General features: G+C 43.8%; 1 protein-coding gene across 4 annotated transcripts in view; it reads left to right on the plus strand.

Annotated features, from left to right (window-relative positions):
- Vti1a (vesicle transport through interaction with t-SNAREs 1A) overlaps window positions 1-18,229 on the plus strand; it is a 368,205-nt gene that overhangs the window by 303,113 nt on the left and 46,863 nt on the right. The gene's annotated exons all lie outside the window — the stretch shown is intronic.

An 18,229-nucleotide genomic window follows, 5' to 3' on the forward strand; every position in this document is an offset into this window, starting at 1 on the left:
TTTTTTTCCCAGAGCTGCTGTTCTCAGAATGGTAGACTGTATGCAAATCCTAGAAAGAGTTTCTTCTACTTTATAAAGTGAGCTTTTCCCACTAGGGTAATTGTTTGCTCTTGAAGCTAAACCTATAATTACTATTATCTAATGGTTTTACAGCATGGTATACGCCATTTGCAAAGAATTTTTTCCATCATTTTTTTCCCACTGGCCATTCAGAGATACAATCTGGTGATGATAATTAGCTATTTTCCACTAGTATTGGGGAAAAGACTATGTGAAGGAAAAAATGGATTCCCCCTGCCTCCAGATTTATGTTTCTGCCTGCCTGGAGTGGAAGTAGCCAGGAGCAGAGTATGTTTGTTCTCTACAAATATATTTATATGAAAAGAATTTTGTATTTCTTTCTCTCCCTGGATGGAAAAGCCTCAGTCTCAGCCTGTATCCATGACTTTGTGGGGCTTATGAAAGAGAAAGAAAACCCTCCTAGGAAGAAACCCTTTAGGTCAGAGTGAAGGAAGCCATCAGAGAATTTCCAGGCAACCTTTCCAGGGCTGAGTCTAAAACTGTAAGAAAAAGAACATTGTATAGCACAGGTAGGAGTCAGGGATCCAGGTGCACAGACACCTTGTTGCCATTGTACATGGCTCCTGATGAGGTAGGAGTATGAGAGCTGGACCACCAAAGAAAACTGAGTTAGCGTTCTGTGTGGCACATAACTTAAACAAGAAGACTTCAGGAAAACATTGAGCGCAGAGCATCAAGGAATAGACATTCCTTAGGAGGAACAACCCAAGGGGGAAGGAGCTATTTACTTCTTGGGAAGTTAGGAAATCTCATATGTAAAACATAGTCATATTTTTGTTATTACTTGATTTAACACTCCAGGAACTTACCCCAAGCCAGCTGTGGTTCTCAAGCTGCCCTGTTTATTAAAATTCCCTTCTGTCGACTCCTATTCCCTTTTACCCTAACTGACTGTTGCCTGCCCTGTTGTCCTTCAGTTTATTCTCTATAGCATTCTGGAATGTGCCTTTTCATTGCTCCGAGAAAGTTCATTTTCATAGCCTAAAATGTGCTATCTACAAAAGTGACAGTATACTGGAGAAATTCTGGAGAATTCTGAAAAATGCAAAATACAAAGAAAAATAATTCTATCACCTGTGCACTGTACCACTGTTAACATTTTAGTGGTATAAAGTTGCTACTATTTTTTAAGCATTGAAAGTAATCCTCTGATACCAAGAGCTGCGAGAAACCCCTGAGGTACAGGGTCTGAGATGGCTAACTGAGATGGCCATCCTTGAGGACCAAGGCCACATCTTCCCTGTCCCAACCCCTCCGTCTGGCCTAGCACCTGGCATGCAGGCAGCACCCTCTGTGTGCAGCATCCACAAACCTGGAGTTTCAGAGAAGAGAGAGGCCAGAGTTAAGAACGGGTCCAGGAAAGAGGAAATGCGTGAGTCCTTTTCTCACATAGAAACTATAAAATACCTTCCTCAATGATGTCCTTTTGGTCAAAATACCAAAAATATGTTCTTAAGATGATTTAGGGGCTGGGGCTGGAAAAGGTTTCCCAGACTGCTCAGAAGATGAGCTTACTCACCCCTGAGAAGGGGCCATTGTCAGCAATGCCCCTACCATCTTCCCTTGGCACCTGATTCCCAGCAGGGGGAAGAGTGGAGAACAGTGACGGAGCAGGAGGGCTTGGTACCCAAGTGCTGCCCTCCCACCAGGGCCTGCGTGCAGACCAGTGTCCCTGCATGGAGTACCGCCCGTGCACAAATTACAAAACTGCGATTTATAATCCCCAAACAGTGCTCTGTCATTTAATGAGAAAATTCATCTCATTTTGCCTGTAGGCCCTGTAGCCCTATTGCATTTGCACATATTTCACAATGTTTCAAGTACTGACCAGATACCATTAATGACTATATTAGGTAGGCAAACACTTTAAACAAAAATAATAAACATACTTTGTGAGAGTGTGTGTGTGTGTGTGTGTGTGTGTATGTATGTAAAAAAGTTAATTCCGTCTGGAGCCAAACAGGTAATTTTCCCTTCAGCATTTTTTCAGTCAACTAAGACAGGTTGGCCTTTGAGCGCAGTCAGCCTGTCTGCAGACCAGCTTGACTTACATACCAGGGCCAGAGTTTCTTCAGAGACAGACAGCGGGATGATCTGATTGGCTCATGTCCAGAGCATGCTCACAAGGGCCTCTTTGATGAAAGGGTTCTTGGTAAGTACTGTACCAAAAGCAGCCTACCACCCTCCTTTCAAAGATACCCATTTAGAGTAATTCCCAGAAAGGGAAAGAACAGCAAGGGGAAGAAAAGAGAGAGGGGGAGGGAGGCGAGGGAGAAAGAGCTGAACTCCAGGATTACCACAAGAATAATTATGCTCCCTGGCATAGAGAGAGGGGGGAAAAGTTATTACAAGTAAACTGCTGGATGTTGAAGTGACTGGTTGGCAACTCTGCAAGAACATAAGGAATGTGCAATTAAGCTCATTAAAACATCATCATTATGCTTATCAATCTTTTTCCAAAAGAGGTGGGGTGGAGCCGTGTGTTAAGGCATGACTGCTTCTGCAGATAAAGATCCGGGACTACCTGACTTGCTTCTCTCAGCAAACAAAATCGGCCATTCAGTTCCACGCAGCCTTTGCAGTTAGGCAGGCTGGCTCCAACCCACCCTGGGGTTGGGCCTGAGCTCTGGTGGAGACGTCCGGAGGACTGGCCCCACTCAGCAGGCACGCTTCCTTTTGACGTGATCCCCGATCGGAAAGGCACGCCCTTACAGCCAACCCTGGTGTGCACAGGGAAGTTCAGCAGTTCTGTGTGTGATGGGAAGCCTGCCTTCTAGGCACCATTAGCTTAGGTGGGAAGGCGAGAGCTAGCCATTCATTCATTTGTGCAACCAATATTTATTGAGAGGCAGCCAAGCGTGGGCACCCTGCTCGGTGTGCTAGGACACAGCTCCGGCCGCACCATCCAGCCTGAGATGTGGTCCACACGGCCTCAGTGAGGCGGGCCCGCTGCGTGGCCGCTCCGGAGGAGAAGGTCAAGGTGCGGTGGGCACACAGGTGGGGAGCAGCTGCTGCAGACACACTTGCCCGTTTTCCAGCTGCTCCTGGAGAAAAAATAGTGCCTCTCTTTTGCTTTCACTTTTATTCTCGCTTTCCTGCTATGATTTTTAATGACATTTTTAATATGAAAAATGTTTCTTTTGAAAATGAGTCACATACAGAAAAAGAAAAGAAAAATCGTATGTAATCTGGGCACTCAAAATTACCTACTTTAACATTTAGGTCTATTTGCTTCTGGTATTTTGCTTTTGCTTTTTTACAACACCATATAAATAAGAATATTGTTTACTTGTTCCATGTGACACATGAACATTTTCCAGATTATTAAATATGCTTCAAACTATTGTTTAGAATGTCTGCACAGCTTAACCAGTCTTTTTTGTTTGTTTGTTTTTCTGTTTATTCCGAGGATCAAACCCAGACCTGCATGCATGCCAAGCACACGCTGTAGCACGGAGCTATACCCCCAGCCCAAGTTGAATCTTCTATTGCTGGATATGTTATTTACAGCTTTTTCACCATTATAAATAATATTTCCCTAAGGATCTCTGTATGTAATTACAGTCACTTATTTCACTCCCCTGCACTTATTCACAAATGGGATTTATGCCACACTTACCTGTAAAATTACAGAAAGCTACATACAAGCAGAGTATAACTAGGGGACCTGCACTGTAGAACAGAGATTTTCTGGGGATTGGCAGCCTCAGAGGCTCACAGAAGAGGTGGGTCTTGAACCTGATGATCCAGACTTTAGTCGCATGTTACCGCAGGTTGTCCAAAGATTTCAGCTTGCACTTTGTCCTAAGCATCTTTAAGGAGTACCTCTTTTTCTGCCGGCTAGGTTCCGGCAACCTCGATCGCCTGTGTCAACTGCACATCTCAAGTTCAAGTTCAGTGATCCACAGACATTTCGCCTGGGTGCAGATTAAGAAGATTCCTGGCCCTCCTCCCAGACCTGCTCCATCGGCACCTGTGGGGCAGGATCAAGCAATCTGCATTTTAAAAATGCTCCTCAGGGTGGTTCTGGTGTAGGGTGTCCAAGATCCAGGGTTGCAGGAGGAACCCCTGGCCACAGTACTGCACCAAGTGCAGTGGTCCAGGGCAAGGGCTGTGGTGAGAGGTGTGACTCAGACCCTGGGCTGCCACTCCCTACCATGTGGCCCTTGGCCTGCTGCTTTGCTTACTTATCTGTTTCATATAAAAGGAAGATAATAATAGAAAGAGCCCTCCAGGAATGGTTCTGAGGACTAAATGAGGTGCCGCTTTTCAGTGAATGTTTCTGATAGTCGTATTATCGTTCTTACACATCATTCCTTGCTAAAGCAGGAGATTGAGGAGCTATTGCCCTTAGCCTTTCATCAGGCTGAGCTCAGCAGTGAACCCTGTTTTGGAAGAGTGACCTCCCAGATGAGTCTCCTGCCTGGCGCCCTCCAAGACCTTTGGCTGATGCCCCCCTGCTTTCCTGTCCCCACTGGCTACCAGACGGAAGCTGAGTGGTACCATCTGAGTGGTGTCCATGCATCCTTGGATAGGCCTCAAGCTAAGCGATGGTGAGAGGGAAGGAGGATGATGCGGGGAGGTGGGCCTGGAGAGACTGCAGGACCCTCTGGGCTGGGGCAGCAGCTTGAACTTTCATTCCTGGTTTGATCAAGGTAGTGTAAAAATGGACCCCACAGGTCTTCAGATGGAAAACCAGATTTTAGGTTTCACTTTTTAGCTGTCGTTAAACCCACATGTTCGTCCCACACAAATTGTAGGGGTGGATCACTTTCCTCTTGCTGCTGAAGTACATAGCATGTTTTGAACTGCTGATAAACGCAATAAAATCCATTTCTTATCCCCCAAGTATATTAGGTTCGTCACATGCACTGCTCGACGTTCAGTGACACTGCATTAGGAGGGTTTTTTTTGGTTTTTGGGTTTTTTTTTGAAACATGTAACAGATAAAATTCCACTGCAAAACACTTCTCAAAAAAAAACATTTTCCTCATCTCTAGCTTGCAAAGAGCCCTTTGCATTCAAGGACTCCTTCCAGCCAGCCATACCTATAGAAAATATTAGGAAATTGTATCATTGTATCTCTTTGGTTCAAGAAGCAGATTCAGAAGAAATGAATCCTTCTTGATCCTCCCCCAGGAGCTCCCACCTGTGGATGCCCTCCCTGCCACAGCACCCACTGCCACCAGTGGCCCAGTCTCCTCACTGCTGTGGTGCTCTACAGCCGCCATGATCAGAAGGCAGGGTGCAGCGGGTCTGACCAACCCCAGGATTCTCAGAGCACTTGGGAATTGAATAGGGGTGCTGTAAACGAGCGAAACCAAAGTGCACTTACTTCTGAGAAGAAAAGGGCCATGTTGGGGTAAGACAGCATGGGCAGTACAGTACTGGAGCCACCTCAGCATAGGTTGCAAAGAGCCACACATAAAGAGGAAGGGTAGGGAAGATATCAACAAGGGAAAACACACATGTCCACACGGGAAAATAGAATCCAGGGAAATGGAAGTAGATGTCTGAGCAATTTCAAACTATCCTGTTCTATTCTAAAATTTTAAAACATGGCATCAAGAGTCATCAGAAGGAGTTAGGTTTGTGGTATGTTGGGTTCCTGGGCGGGGTGTTGGGGTGGGAACAGAAAAGAGATTTTATTTTAAGGAAAAACAGAAAGTTGGGAACAATCCAGATGTTTGTTGATCCATGATATTAAGTTCCTTTGATGTAAGAAGGCAGAAATAGGACATAGAACCCTTCCTGGGCAGCCTGCTTCTATTTTAGTGATAATTGAACCAGTTATACACATGAACATTCAGGTTTTTAGTTTTTATTTTTAAGATCAAGAAAAAAATTAACAACAAGCTCTTAGTCAGGCCTATGCATACCGTGACTATATGTTTTGAGAAGTCTGCTGTCTTTAACAAAGTGATTGCAAGATCTTTGCTCTTCTGTAAGGTGAAAAACTAGAAAATTACAATGCTATGCCAGTGTTTGTTGAAGTGATCATCCTGAGATTGTGTGGGGCTTATCTCCTGGTGGGATCAGCATGGCCCTCTCAAATAGAGCTGTCTTAAAAACACAGATCCACTGGTAAGATGTGTTTTAATTTTGGTCTAACAGCTTCAGGATTACCCCTCCAGCCTATATCTCCAGGCTTTTGTACACACAAGGAGCTTACACAAAACTCCCATTATAATGGTGGCTTGAGGGAAGCAAAGCCTTGTTTGGTTGATTGAGTTATGATTGTACGAAGAACAAATAAAGGCTTTCTTTCCTCAGCATAACAGTTATGTCTCACTCCTCACTAATAATGCCACATTTTCATTTAAAACAATATTTATACAGCCTGATGTTATTCCTAATGTCAATGCCATGTGTTACCTCTAGGTTGAAATCCAGTTTTAATCCTATAAGCTAGAAAAATAAGTTCGATTCTCCACAATTGAGTTTTGAAACTGTTGATTCTGGTGCTTTCACTTGGGGGAAAAGGAGACAGACACAGAGAGAGAGGGAGAGAGGGAGAGAGAGACCCACAAACCTATCTATACATGTGTATCTAGACACGTGTAAAAATTTTGCTACCATAAGAAATGGTGTTACTTTGTTTTCTGAATATCTCCTCTACACTCTCAGTAAATGCTTTCAGTGAACGGATGGACTCTTGCTGGCCTGGACAGTACTATACTTTCTCTTACTTTCCTCTCCAAAATTTAGTGGGTATTCTCTGACAACTGTTGCAATGGCACATTGCCGTTTTATTTAAAGTTTCTCTTAAATAAAATAGATTGGACCATTTCGGGACTGGTAGGTTTGTGCTTTCAGCAGAGGGGTGACCACCACCCGCCAGTCCTGCAAGACACTGCACATCTCATTTCCTGTGGCTCAAGGGCTCTGCCACGCTGTCTGCAGCGGGCTCACAGGGTTGCTGGAGACAGAGTTCTGATGTGACTCTGCAGCTGCAGGGAGCACAGACTTGGCCCTCCAGACCAAAACAGTGAAACCAGAGGTGAAGCTGGACAAAACTAGCCTGAGAACTTTTTTTTTTTTCTGAATGGAAAGCAGAAAGCAATCCAGAAACAGGAAGACAAAAGTTTCTACAAATTGGAATAGGAGCCATAGTTAAGGCTTCTTAAAGTGAATTTGAAATGACTTTGGCCTTGTATTAGGAACTGAGTGCTTTTGGAGCTTGCCAAATCCATCTTGAAAATGTAGTTAGAGTCTGCAAGTGTATTTGGGCAGAAGATTTGAATTAGAACATTGGAACTTCAACAGGACTCATTTTAATCAGTTAATTTGGCATTTTGAAAGGACTATGGGTCATGGTAATTATGTAAGGGATGTGCAGTCATTAGCTTCAGTATTCCAATTTCTCATTAATAGCTACCCGGAAGAGAGTTGTCTAATAGGAAGCTATCACTGTTGCCTGAAAATGAACATTTTTCACTTGAAATTGTGGCTTATTTTCCTCCCAGGTGCCTCCAGAACTGATGAAAGTTCTGGGCCCACATAACAATTCCCTTTAGGTGCCAAGGCTACGGACTGAGACATTTAACTCTCAACAGCCCAGCTGGGCCCAACCAAAAATCTGCGGCAAGGCTGGTTTAAAAGAGTAATCATAAGAATCACAGCTAGAGGATGTTTTTGCATAGCCTCCATTCCTCCCATTAGCCACTGAAAACGCAGTACCCAAACAGCCCCTGCTACTTGGCGCCAGACTCGGAAACCCATTAGCCGTGCCACTTTGGTGAGTAGAGAATGAACGACTGCGCATGTGGCCTCTCGGTAGATTTAAAATGTTCCGCTAGCCTTTGTCAGAACCCTCACACCAAGCATAATTTTACATGCCGGACCTATGCTGAAGCGATGAGGCCCAGTGAGCTGTTCTTTTTTCTGCCTGTGTGTACTCAAAGTGTCTTGCCTGGCTTTATAGCACTCAGAAGTGAACATAATGACCTTGGGGCTGTTGGGACGCTACTGCTATGAGTGATGACCCTTTACAGTCCTGTGTTCATACTTTTTATGGATTTTGTTGATAAACATTCACTTTGTTTAGAATCTATTTTATGCTTAAGCTACATCCCAAAATAGCTCCCAGGTGTTGTTTTATGAAAACATACCACAAGGTCATGGAGACCTTTCAACCCTCAGCCTCACCCTTTTACTGCCTCCTGCCATGTGACACCAAGAACATGGGATAAACTGGGTACTGATCAGAAGCTGGTGCACCGGTCCTTACCAGTGTGCCCTCATTTCCCTAGGGCTACCCATTTGTCACGTGCTACAGCGCTCTTTTTGAAAAACAGCATGCCGAGAATGTGGATGGTGTCAGGCAGAGAAAAAGGAAGCGGAAGGATAGATTTAGATTGCTGCAGCTATGCCTGTAATGACAGTGTCTTTACATTCCTAGGAAGTTACTTAGACTGATGCCCACCCCGCAGCTTTGCGGATGGCTGCTCCCTACTCCTGGATCCAGCACCCTTTGTAATTCTTAGCTTGGACGAGGGTGTTCTCCTGTTCTGTGCCAGCAGTTCTTGGATGTGATTTGCATGTATGTTATCAGTAACCAGCTACTTAATCCCAATCAGTGCCTGTAGTACTTGATGTGTCCGGCACTGTAGCCAGCTGCAGGCAATTCTTGATTGTCTATGGGAATGGAGAGATTTGCGGGCATGGTTAATCCAAAACGGTGAATAGTCTAAGAGACAGTGACAATTATCTTTAGTTGGCTTTGTCTTTACATAAGTGCTTTACCTTCCTAGTTACATTTTGCTCAGGCTAAACTTAATGTTTAAAATGTTTTCTTAATTTTTTATATTACACAGAGTAAGATACTGAAAAAATTTGAAAAGTAGAAGAAATTGAGAAGGAAAAAGATCAGCTATATTCACACAGTTAATAGTCCTTTTGCTGAGTGTATATCTAGACATTTTTCTCTGGATATATACACACATAGTGATGCATTTTTTAATTAAATTGAAGGTTTTTTTCATTTTACTAAGTTGTTTTTAAAAAAATTTTATTGGTACATTTTAGATATACATCATGATTCTTCGTAAGGAATTTGTACTTATACACCATATATCTTGCTGCTACTTTTTTCCCATTCCCTTCCTCTGCCTTCAATCCCTCTTCCCCTCCTTATTTATAAAGGCTTTGTTTCCAGTTTTTCCTTCTATTCCTGTTTTTCCTTGTCCCTTCTTTCCTTTCTTCCTCCCCTTCCCTTGTTCCCCTTCTTATTTAAACATTTTCTTCCCATTTCCCAATATCTGTAATACATTTTGGCCCTTATTTACACTTTTAGTTTCTCACACCAGAGGAACAGTGCAATATTTACACATATGTATCTGATTTATTTCACTTAAGAGTCTGATCTCAAGGTGCATCTATTTAGCTAAAATGTCTCGAGCTTATCCTTCTTTATGGCAGAGTAGTACTACATTGTATAAATAAACCACATCTTCTATGTCCATTCTTCAGTTGAATGGGCTGTTTCCAAGATTTAGCTTTTATGAACTGTGCCACTATAAATGTGGGTGTGCGTATATCAGTGTGTTATGATGGTTTTAATTTCTTCAGGAAGATAAGAAGGGGAATAGCTAGGTCTAGTGGAACCTCTAGTTTTTTTGGTTTTGTTTTTTGGTTCTTTTTTTTTTTTTTAGAACTCTGCACACTGACTTCCACAGTGATTGCTCCAGTCTACACTCTTGCCAACAGTGGAGAAGCATTCCTTTTTCCCCACAGCCCCTCCAGCATTTGTTATTGGTTGATTTATTGCTAATAGCCATTCTTTCTGGGGTGAGATGGAATCTCAGCGTTGTTTTAATTTGCATCTTTAAAATGAACAGTGATGTTGAACATTTTTTCATATATTTATTTGCAATTTCTACTTCTCCATCTGAGCAGTGTCTGTTTATTTCAGATACTCATTTTTGGATTGCGTCTTTCAATTTGGGGTGTCTGGGGTTTTTTTGAGTTCTTTACATATTCCAGATATTTGTACTTTGAGGAACAGCTGGCAAAAATTTTTTGCCACACTGTGAGTTGTCTGTTTACTCTGTTGGTGGATTCACTTGCTGTGCAAAAGCTTTTTAGTAGGATGAGATCCCAGATGTTGATTATTGGTGAGATTTTCTGTGTGATTGGGATTTTGTTCATAAGGTCTTTATCTACACCAATGTCTTCAAGAGTTCTACCTATTCTATCTTCCAGCAGATTTAGTGTTTCTGTTTTAATATTTAGGGGCCTGGGATACAGCTCAGCGGCATAGCACCTACCTGACAAGTGCAAAGTTCTGAGTTCAATTCCTGGTACCAAAAAAAAGAAAAGGATCTACTTTAATATTTAGATCTTTGATCTTTTTCAACTTCAGGTTAGTGCATGATAAAAAGATATGGCTCTAGTTTTAATCTTTGGCATGTGGAAAGCCAGTTTTTCCAGCACCATTTATTAAAGAGCCTCTCTGTCTTCCAGTGAGGGTATTTGGCCCCTTCATCAAAGATAAGGTGGCTGGGGCTGGGGATTTAGCTCAGTGGCAAAAGCGCCTGCCTGGCAGGTGCAAGGTCATGAGTTCGGTTCCCAGTACCGGAGAAAAACCCAAAACCCAAAAAAAAAAAAAAAAAAGATAAGGTGGCTGAGTGAGTCTGGGGTTGTTTCTGCATCTTCTAATCTGTTCCACTGATCCTCCAGTCTGGTTTTTTTCCCCAGTACCATGCAGTTTTTATCACAGTAGCTTTGTAGTGTAATTTTAAGTAAGAGATTGTGATGCCCCCTGCCTTTCCCTTATTGCCCAGAATTGCTTTTGTTATTCTAGGCCACTTCTGGTTCCCAATGAATTTTGGGATTGTTTTCTTTAATTCCATGAGATAGGTATTTTGATCAGGATTACATTAAATCTATATAGCAATTTTGGGAGCATAGCCATTTTCACTACATTGGTTCTTCCTACCCAAGAACCAGGGATATCTTTCCATTTTTATGATATCCTCTGTGATCTCCTCATTTTACTAAGTTGTGTAATCATCATTCTGGGTAGATTAATTTATCTCAAAATTATTTTTTCTTGCTACATGGCATTCAGTGTTGTGAATACATAATTTGCTTATTCTAATCTACTGATAAGTATTGTGTTATTTTGAAAATATAGTTATTAAGTATTATGCACACCCTGTGCATACATGTACCTGTATGCACATATACCCTCATAGTTAATTACTAAAAATGGCATTGCTGGGTCATTTTTATGTTCAAAACTGTGTTCTAGAAAAACTGTACATACACATATTCCTATGGTAGCAATTGTCCCTGTATCCCAGCTGGATGCCAAGTCCTTTCTCCTCTTTGCTAGCTTAGTAAATGAAGCGGGGAGAAATAACATCACCTTATTTTACCTATTTTTTTACTTTACTATTTGAGGTTGACCATACTAAAATATTTATCATTTCTGTTTTTTACTAGTAAATTATCAGTTCATACTTTTAACCAGTTTCTTCTATCATATTTTCCTGTTAGATATTACATTTATTTTTAATTTATTGGAAGATATTTATTTAGCACTTATGTGCTCAACACTACTAGATATCAAGGGGTGAGTGAGCTAAAACCTCCACACTTTCTGCCCTTAGTAGTGGCCATTAATCAGATAATCCCACAAATTTGAGAGCAGTTGCAGTGCATGCCATGAGGAGAACTACGTGGCACACAGGCAGTAGATGTCATTGATTCTCAGACGTCAGCAAGCATCAGAATCCCCTGGAGGGCTTAGTAAAATAAAGCTGTCCCTCATTTCTTTGGTCTGAGAGTAGGGGACAGCTGAGAGTTTGCATTCCTGCATGGACAGGGCTGATACTCTATCTCTGGTGAGGAGACTTCATCCCTGAAGAGGGATGCCCAGGCTTTCTGAAGAAGCGATGCTTGAGCTAGGGTGTGAAGACTTCACAAGCATGTTCCTGTCCTGGAAAACAGCTTGTGCAAGAGCCCTGTGGTGGGAGGAAATGTGCAGAGGAAAAGAGACTACATGCCTCCAGGGTGTCTAGAGGAGAAGAGAAGGGCGAGAGTGGCTTGAGATTAGAGCCACACCTGGAGAGCAAGTGCAACATGCTAAGGAATACAAAGGCATCTTACAAGGTTAAGGGAGTTAAGGGAGGATCCAAGGTTAAGGCATCTTACAAGGTGAAGGGAGGTGTTCAACAACAGAGAAAGTGTTCTGTAGAGAGAAATGCAGAAGTTAGAAACTGACTACTGTATAAGCAGTGCACAAAATATGTAACTGTAGATAACTAAAAGCTTAATAGAAGGAAGCCAATACTTTCAAACATAATTATTACAACATTACTTTAAATTTCTGAATATAAAAAAATAAATTTTTGTATATAAACCATGCTGATGCTATTAAAGCTGGCTTATAAACTTAGCTTTAAGTATAATTTCAGATTGAATTGTTAGAAAGCGGTTGCTGCTGCCAGCCATTGGTATATATGAATCTCACCTTCTTATTGCTCCAGAGAACCTCACCTAGAGAAGAAACCACGTTCAAATTAATAGTCAATAGGAAAACTGAGGACAAGATTCCCACTGAAAGGGAGAAAAATAGTACGCTGTCAAAGGTACTAATTAACAAAAATAATACTCATTTGTTCCTGTAGCCTACAGACCTGAAGTGTCCCATCTGATGCTGCTGCAGAGAGGAAGCAGTGGGTCTTAGCAGGGTGTTGGAGCACGTACATGCTCAGTATGCTTCCTCTACGCCTTTCCTTAGGTAGCTGGGGGTAAAGGAAGCAATGTACGTACGGCAGGATTCAGAAGTACTGTGAGAAGCTGTGAAACTGGTTTAGTGGTAATACATCAGAAGAGGTGGAAGCTGAGTTTCTTTGAATCTACAAAGGGAAAAAAAAAGTAAAATGACAAATTCTACACCAGTTTAGCTTAGTGAGAAAGATGTAGCAGGATTGCATTTAGTTGTGTTTTCTTTAAATTTTGCTCAAAGCAAGCTTAAAAGCTACCAATTTCTTAGCCATAAGAGTTTTGTTCTTTAAAAAGGAAATGATTTCTACGTGCTTTCTATCATCTTTGAAAGTACTGGCTTCCTCCTGTTGTCTGTGTCTTAAACATGAGTTTTCCATCCGTGTTGAAGTAAATGTGACAGCAGCTAATACTCACCGAGTGCTCAGCTATGTGCCAGGGACTAGGCTAGGCTGTTATTTCATACACTCACACTGGGGCACATACTTTTCTCATCGCTTACTAGAGATTTTAAGAGGGCCCACAGTTGTACAGATAGTACATGGGAATGCTAGGGTTTCACGTACACGGTCTGATCGCAGTCTCCACACTCTTAACCAGTGAGCCCCACCCCACGTCTCTTCTTTACTGGGGGCAGCAGACCCTAATTGTAGACATAGTACCTAAAATTAAGTAAGAGTTTGTTCAGTACCAAGTAGGAAGTAAAATCTACAGATGAAAAGTACAAGTAGAAAAATAGTGCTAGTATATATACAGACTGTATTGGTGTTCGTGGTACCTAGTGGAGGTACCAACTGATACCAGTGACATGGGGCACATCAGAACAAGGGAGGAAAACCCTGCAAAGTTAAGAGTTTTCAGCTGAAGGAGCTCACCTGCCAGTCTCCTTGTCTTTCTATTTTCCTTATTTTCTTCCTTTCTCCTGTTTCTCCAATTTCCTTAATTACAATGGAAAAGTATTCATTGCAAAAACCCCTGGAAGATCTGGGTCATTTACCTTTTTTTTTTCCCATGGGTTTCTTTTGGGGAAGGAGGTATTTTGTTTGTTTCTTATGACAATGTCTTGGTATGTTTCAGGCTGGCCTAGAACTCAAGATCCTCCCGCCTCACCCTCCCAGAGTGCTGGCATTACACCTGGCCTAACCAGTTTATTTCAGACACACACTCCAAACTCCATACAAGGCTTGGAGGGATGGGGAAAAGCCCAGAATGCCCTGGGCCCCAGCTGTGCCAGGACCACCTTTTCACCAGGCAGCTTGGGGAAGGTGACTCGGGGCTCGTGGATGACCCTGGGTTCTCCTGTGACTGAGTCTACAGAGCAAATAGGGCAGCTGTGCATGTCTGGTAGAATGAAGATGCGATGTCTGCCGGGGCCTGCCCTCCCCCATAACTTCAGATGAAGTGCATGCCTTGCTTAGTGCCATGGGATGGGGACATGTGTGTCACAGCAGCATGACCCCACATTCCTTCCTCCTTGCATTCTACCCCTTTCCTGAGGATTCTGCATCCGGGTCTCCTCCTTCTCCCCAGCCCTATGTGATAGGTGACCTTCAGGATGAGCCAGACTTCCCTGAGCCCCTCCGTCCCTGCCCAACCTTTTCCACATCCTAATGTGACCTGCAGTGGTTTGCAGTTCCCCAGCAGATATTTGAAAAGAGAATGAAGTGATTTACATAATTAAAACAAATCACCTGACGAGTGTGAGGATCCATTGTTAGGGTATAATAGAATGATTTAGATGCTGTGTGAGACACAGGGCCGGGGAAAGCAGCTCTGCCGCTCTGGAAATGCAATTACGGCTCCACAAAGCTCTTTCTGGAGGGGCTGAAGGCCAGGGCCCAGAACATGGCAGTTGTCTCTGGAAGAGAGCAAGAGACTAAAATAGCAGAGTCTTCACTCCGCTCGCCCTCCTTCTCAGCTTCAAGTGTGTGATGCAATTCCTGGAGCAACGGCTGGAGCTCAGGGAGACATCTGTTCTTTCCCTCTGACTGGCCACCCATTCACCAGCACATTTTTCTCTCTCTGCATGTTCCTGTATGTTTCTATGTGTGTACCTGTATCTGTTCTGGTTTTCTGATGTCACAGAGGAAGTGGCCTTAAAAACCAGTTTGAGTCGGGCCTTTAAAAACCAGTGCCTTATCCCAGCACGTTGAGAGGACGAGGCAAGAGGATCACAAGTCCAAGTCCTGACTGGCAATTTAGTGAGACTCTGCCTCAAACATGTAAAAAATGAAAAGGTCTGGGGCTATAGCTCAGTGTTAAGGCCCTGGGTTCAATCCCCAGTACTTAAAAAAATAATAAAGAAAAAAAGTGCACATGGCAGATTAAAAGACATCAAAGGGACGTGACAAGTAGCAAACTAAGTGCAGTCCGAGAGTGGATCCCAGAACAGAACGGGGTGGGAGAAAGCGATCAAGAATATCATGAGAACGAGCGGTGGAAGTGGAATAGGGCTGTGCACTCGGCATTAGTACCGCACCGTGGCCACGCTTCCTGGCTGGGGAGAGTGTGTTGGTAAGGCAGAGGGGCTTGATGTCTGCGGATGACAGTCACACGGTCCCCAGCACCAGATGCGTGTAAGCAGGGGAGAGAGAAGGGCAACACACGTGGCAAAATAAGGATGATCAGTAAATCGAATGAAGAGGGTAGGAGTTCACTTCCATACTTTTCCAACTTTCCTGTTAAGTTGGAATTTCTTTCAAAATAAGAAGCTTTTTAAAAAATCTCATTAGGAAGTAATGCTGGCCCTGTAGCACTGGCAGTGACTCATTTCTTAAAAGAAAAATGGAGAGGGCTAGCAACGGGAAATAACATGCACACTCCAAATAATTGCAGTGTGAAGTAGGAAAGCTGAAATTTGCAATTAATTATATCCATAAGGAAGATGAGGCTCTGGATCAGGCCGCAGCCCTGCTGGCTTTAGCGTGCAGAGAGCAGGCCTTGGCTGGACGAGTGCAGGGTGTGGCCATCTGGGGCCTCATAAAGCTGTTACAACTGGAGAGGGAGCGCTTCTTGTACGTGGAAGAGCCTGTGCTTACCTGGGGGGCTCAGGGAAGGCCTTGTCATTTAATTTGCAGGCTCTGTTGGCCCTCGTTCTCACAAGAAACAAAATGAATTCACTCAGAGCTCAACTCCATGTGGAATGTTCGCTGACAGCAGGAAACACCCGTCTTCAAGTCCTTAGTGATCCAGACTTGCCAACCATAGCCTCCAGGGTCGTACCTGGAGGCTCTGCCCATCTGCGAGCTGAGGTCCAGGGCAAGGTAGAATGGGGAGGCGGCTGAAGACCCTCGGACACCCCCCATTCGGTTCTGCCCCGATGTCAGGCCTGAGGGCCGAAGTGGTACGCGCACAGGGCCTTTCGTGCTTTATAGCATAGCTTCCGGCCCGTGCAACCTGTGGCTCTGCGTAGTATTTGGAAAGGCTCCTGGCCAGACCTGGATGTCTCACCCGCTTTTCCTTCCTGTTGCAGTGCTGCACAGCTCGGAACGTAACCTGGGGGAACAGGTGGGAATCCGGGAAAGGTCAGTCTGCAGGCGGCCCACTCAGATCCTGGGAAGCCGGCTGAGCAAGGGAGCCTGGAGGTGAACGGGAAACTGGAGAGCTTGTGCCGCATCTGGGAGGCGTCTCTGCATTCATCCCACTGTGGCCATGGGGGAGGCAGACTGCAGATCTTTCCATTTGTAAATGTTGGCAAGAATCTAAAAAAAAAAAAAAACAAATGCTTAAAACTGAGCAGGAAACCAACACATCTGTAGGTGGAATCTGGCCACGGGCTGTCAACTGGCAGCCTCCGATCTGATCCGGTCCACTCAGTTTACGCATTTGGGAATCGGAATCCATACACAGCCGTTGGATTCCCAGAGGCGGCTGGCTCTCGGGGAGGGCAAGTGACTGGCCTAAGATCGCACGGCAGGTTGCCGGCAGAGGCAGGTGCGTTAATGATGTCTAAGTGTGAATCTTAGTGAGCGTTCCTTGACATCAAGACAAAAATATGGCTAAAAGATGCAGCTTTACAAACAGGAGAAGTTAATTCCAAAGATTATTTTACAGGACAAATAATTCCCTAGTTACATACCATACTATCCTACTTTTGCAGTGGTTATAGAAACACCTCCTTAAAATTCACCCTGTAGGTTTCTTCCTGACAACAAACTGCCTAAAAATAAATGGGTTTGAAGATGAGGTTCAAATTGTCAGCAGCAAGAGGGGGCAAAAAAAACCCATCTCATTTTTAAATGACTTGTTTTAGAAATAAAACAGATAGATATGATTTCCTTGTGGAGAAGTCTTGTCTTTTCTTTCCTTTTTTTTTTTTTTAAGTCAGGATCTTGTTGGATAGTTTCAGGCTGTCTTTGAACTGACTGTGTAGCCCAGCCCAGACCTCCTGGAGGAGGTCCTCCTGCCTCAGCCTCAGGTGCTGGGGTTACAGGAGTGCGTCACCACTCCCAACTATTGTCCAGAAGTTTGTCATTTCTCTCTAAAGGATGTTTGGAATGGAGAGGCCTTTGATGGGCCCCTGAGGTGATGAGAGGTTTTCAGGAGCACACACTCTGGCCTCTTGTCCAGTGCAGGGCCCAAGTCACTAGGGCTGTCCTCTCTAGTCATGCGGACATGCGTTCCAAATGCAGGCACTGCCGCTTGTTAGCTTTGTGACCTTGGGGAAGCTGCCTAAGCTCCTTCCGTTTTCTCATCTTTAAGTGGAGTTGGGAATGGTGGCTACTTCAGAGGGTAGAGATAAAAGGGAATGAGACAACTTCCCAGGCCACATACCAGGCGGTGTAAGGAGCAGCACTTACATGGAAGTGAGCCCGTCCCATTTCCCGTGTCCTCCCCCCCACCAGCGCTCTAGGAATGGTGGAGGAAGCGCCTCTGAGAAGAGCAGGGGTGGGGCGCAGAAGGCAGAGATGGGGGAATCCTGGGGAAGGCCGTGCGCCCTCACCTGCTAAGCAGCTGTGCCGCAAGGGAGCACCTCCTGCAGCACAGCTGTGTTTGGTTGGTGGCAGCAGCATTATTGGTGTCTAACTCACATACTGTACAATTTACTATTGTATATATTTCAGCGAGTTTTAAAATTCACTCAGATACATGCAACTCTCACCATAGTCAACTTTAGAACATTTTTATCAACTCACAAAGAAATCTTGGACCTGATAGCAGTCGGCCTCAGTCTCTCCCTTCTTCCTCCCCTAAGCAACTGCCAAGTTCCTTCCGCTATAGATTTGCCTTTTCTGAACATTTCATGTGAGTGGAATTATGTAACATGTGACCGTCTATGACTAGGGTCTCTCAGCATAATGTCCTTAATTTTATCCATGTGTAGTTTATCCTTAATTTTACCCAGCGCTTCATTCTTGTGTAATGATTGAATAATATTCCATTGTCTGAATATACCCTATCACATTTTGTTTGCGCA

This window comes from Chinchilla lanigera, unplaced genomic scaffold, assembly GCF_000276665.1.
Source record: "Chinchilla lanigera isolate Chin_1 unplaced genomic scaffold, ChiLan1.0 scaffold00030, whole genome shotgun sequence".
Classification (NCBI taxonomy): Eukaryota; Metazoa; Chordata; class Mammalia; order Rodentia; family Chinchillidae; genus Chinchilla; species Chinchilla lanigera.